The following is a 3,581-nucleotide window of genomic DNA, read 5'->3' as shown; positions in this document are numbered from 1 at the left end:
GATATTAACTGATCGAAGAGCAACGATGTTAGATCCTCACACTGAGATATGGAATCCACATATCTACAAAAGTACAAACACTTCGCAGTAACCGAGATCTTAAGAAGATAAGAAAAAATCTTCTGATTTAGAGTTCACAAACAGAGAAACCCTAAATCGACTCAAAGAACCCTAGATTTTCACAGTCAGTGTCAATGGTTCAGAGTTTTACGAAGAAAACCCTAGCTAACATAAACTATGTAGATCTACAAGGGTCGAAAGAAAAAAATAACATACCAAAAAAGGGGATCGAACTGTACCTCACACCCGATCTGATCGTTCAAAGCAATGTTGCATGACTGATAAGAACAATCGGAGCACCTCGTGGCTCTGATACCATGTAAAGAAATGTAAAACACACCAGATTACGACCTGAACAACCTCCTTTATTATGATAAAACAGTTTGATACATTGACTATTTACAACTCAACACCTCACTACATCAAACCTAAACCTACTCTCTTTACAGATCACTCATATATTATGAACTTACAAAGAACAGGAGAAGTATGAACCCTAAATCTACAAAAAGCCTAATCGTAAACGAGAGAGAAAGTGAGAGGATCTTCAAGTGTTTGTGTGCGTAACTCTGTGAATAATGAGCCATCCAGCCGCACTCCTAATGTAAATACTTCGGGTCAACTAAAAGATCCGCATATTCAATCCATCAACTTTGAAGAAAGTGTGCCACAGCCCACTACAAATACAAGACTTACACTTTGTACCCTCTAAACAAAATTACCTCAGCATTAGTCCCAATGAACTTACAAACAAACCCATGCAATATAAAAACATATACAAAAGATATCCAATACATACGGTGTTAAGTATGAACACCAAACATTATATTATTTCAATAGTATCATCTAGAATAATGCAAAAATTTATGCAAGGAAAGTATCGAAGTGGTAGTGATGGTTAACATGGGTGTACGTATAAAGGAGACCTTTGTCTTCTGCAGCACCGGATACGATATAAATATATAAAACACACATTATTTTTAGGGTAAAACAAGCATTTCAAACTATGTAATAATGTGAATTTGGAAAATAAATATATGGATGGAATGGCATTATTACATAACATCTATTTTCATGCCTCCGAGTATGATATATTGTTTAAATATCAGAAGTTGAGAACATATTGTCACTTATAAAATGTCCTCTTCAATGTTTTGATCTTGGTACCACTGTGTCCTGTCCCTGACAATAGGGTTCTTTTCTTTGGTTCTCCTCAGTTTCTTAGATACCACCCCAAATGACTGTGTGAGTAAATTTGAATCCATCGTCTGTTCTTTTGCAATTTTGACGAGTTGGCTGTCATCATACATTTGCTTTATTTGGTTGACAAACTTTTCTTTAATCATCTCAGACTTCAACTTTGATTTTTCTATACAGTGGAAACCAAACATTTTATTATTGTCAAAGAATTTTTCAGTTGCAGTTATGTTAATAGTTCCAAACCCAACCTGTATAATAGTTTCTGCTAGCATTCAAGATGGGACCCAGCTCTGCAACAACTTGCGCCCAACCTGCGTAATAGTAATTAGTTTTATAAGTCCAAAGATTTTAATGTACTCTATGATATCACATCATAAATTATTAAATAGAACAAGTCTATGATCTGAGGTTGTACACAATTAACACACACAACAGAGTTGTTCAAAAAAAGAAAATAGACTGATATCACATATATGTTCTTCCAATAAATGTATGTATGCATAAATCCACAGGTAAACTAGTTTGTGTGCTTCTTTATGAGATAAAACAAAGAAAACTAGAAGAAAACATAATACTAGATTTTTCCACGTTGGACCAAAATGGAAACGTGTTGGCGTTTTATTACCAAATTTTCTCATGCGTGCATGGTGCAACTTGTTACTGGCTTTCTCCTGTAAGGCTAGCACAGACTCAAGACAAACCACAACCTCAGCCATTGTAGGCCGTTGCTTGGGATTTCTATCCAAACACCAATCTGCAATACGTGCAAACTCCTTTAAACATTTACGCATGATTTCGTCCTTTATATTAAAATCAACTATTTGCTCAAGCCTATCTTCTTTGACAGATTCTTGAGCCCATCTTACTAAACCCGAATGCTCCTCTCCAAGACTTTTATCCACTGCTCGTTTTCCACTAAGGACTTCAAATAAAACTACCCCAAAGGCATACACATCAGACTTTCTAGTCAGCCTACCTGTTGTGAAGTAGTCTGGATCTAGGTATCCAAAAGTGCCTTTCACAACAGTATTTACATAAGTGGAAGGTTGATTTATTGGACCTAGTTTAGACAAACCAAAATCTGAAATCTTAGCATTCCAGCTTTCATCTAACAATATATTAGAGCTCTTCACATCGCGATGTATAACTCCATGCTTTATACCGGTACCAGTGTGAAGGTAATCTAACCCACGAGCCACCCCTATACATATTTTGAGTCTTTGCACCCAAGATAAAGGAGTCTGAAAGTTGTGGAGATGATCTTCAAGTGTTCCATGGGGCATATATTCGTATGCAAGGATCATTTCTTCCCCTTCGTTGCAATAACCAATCAGAGGCACTAAGTGGCAGTGTCTTAACTTAGTGAGAATCTGAACTTCAGCCCAAAACTCTGCTGCTCCTTGTTTGGAAGTTGAATCCAGCCGCTTGATGGCAGCAACTACATGACTTGGCCCATTTGTGATGGTTCCTTTGTAGACCATGCCAAAACCCCCACGCCCGATTACCAATGACTGATCAAAGTTTTTGGTTACAAAATGAATCTCAGAAATTGTAAGTTGACGGAGAAACTCTTGATTGACGTCTAAGGATGAGGAGCATTCAGCTTCCATACCGGTAGGAAAGAAGATGTACTTACAAATATGAACTAGGACTAGGATTTGCAAAGCATTTCCAAATATATGATTATATACGGATAAGCACTAAGGTCATGTGTGAGTGTGAAAGCATTCTTGATTTTCAACTGCTGATAATAGTCAAAAAAAAACAAATTCAAATACATTCAATTCATTCGACTCTTTAAAAGTAATTAATAGATTATTAAATCGAATTTAACTTTCTCTAGAATTTCATTGTTAAACATATACAATATATTAACTTTTAGCGATATTCAATAAACTCACCCCACATCCTTTTTTAATCATTTCAAGTTTATTATTATATGTATATCATTTTATAATACATATATTACTATACATAAATTTCAAATATTACATTAATCAAAAATTAAGTTATGAATTATGCAAATAAGACACGATCATTTTAAACACGTTTTTCTACGAATTATTTATTAAAATGACCATAATAAATAATGGTCTATCACCACAAAAACATCTTTTTCTAGAATTTAAAATAAATGACCACAAACATGGTAGACATTAATATTACCATCTCTCATGCAGTCACTAATAATGGATATCGCTTAAGACTAGCGGTATGAACATCGTACTAATCTCTATTTAAGATAATTATGATGATAATCGAGGTGTTATCATTGAATAAAATTGATGGGTAAAATTTTAACAACCAGGAAATCTACTAAG

At 34.8% G+C, this 3,581-nt stretch overlaps 1 pseudogene across 1 annotated transcript; it reads right to left on the bottom strand.

Annotated features, from left to right (window-relative positions):
- Window positions 1-1,190: 1,190 nt before the first annotated feature.
- LOC145112536 (receptor-like protein kinase ANXUR2 pseudogene) lies at window positions 1,191-2,870 on the bottom strand (annotated as a pseudogene). Its single transcript, XR_013710541.1, has 3 exons — window positions 1,886-2,870; window positions 1,509-1,571; window positions 1,191-1,429 (listed from the first exon to the last, which is right to left on the bottom strand). The product of XR_013710541.1 is annotated as a receptor-like protein kinase ANXUR2 pseudogene (transcript).
- Window positions 2,871-3,581: the final 711 nt, after the last annotated feature.

This window comes from Lactuca virosa, chromosome 5 (assembly GCF_052849685.1).
Source record: "Lactuca virosa cultivar CGN04683 chromosome 5, Lactuca_virosa_CGN04683_v6, whole genome shotgun sequence".
Taxonomy (NCBI): Eukaryota; Viridiplantae; Streptophyta; class Magnoliopsida; order Asterales; family Asteraceae; genus Lactuca; species Lactuca virosa.
The sequence above is the reverse complement of the archived record's forward strand: the minus strand, read 5'-3'. Positions and strand labels throughout refer to the sequence as shown.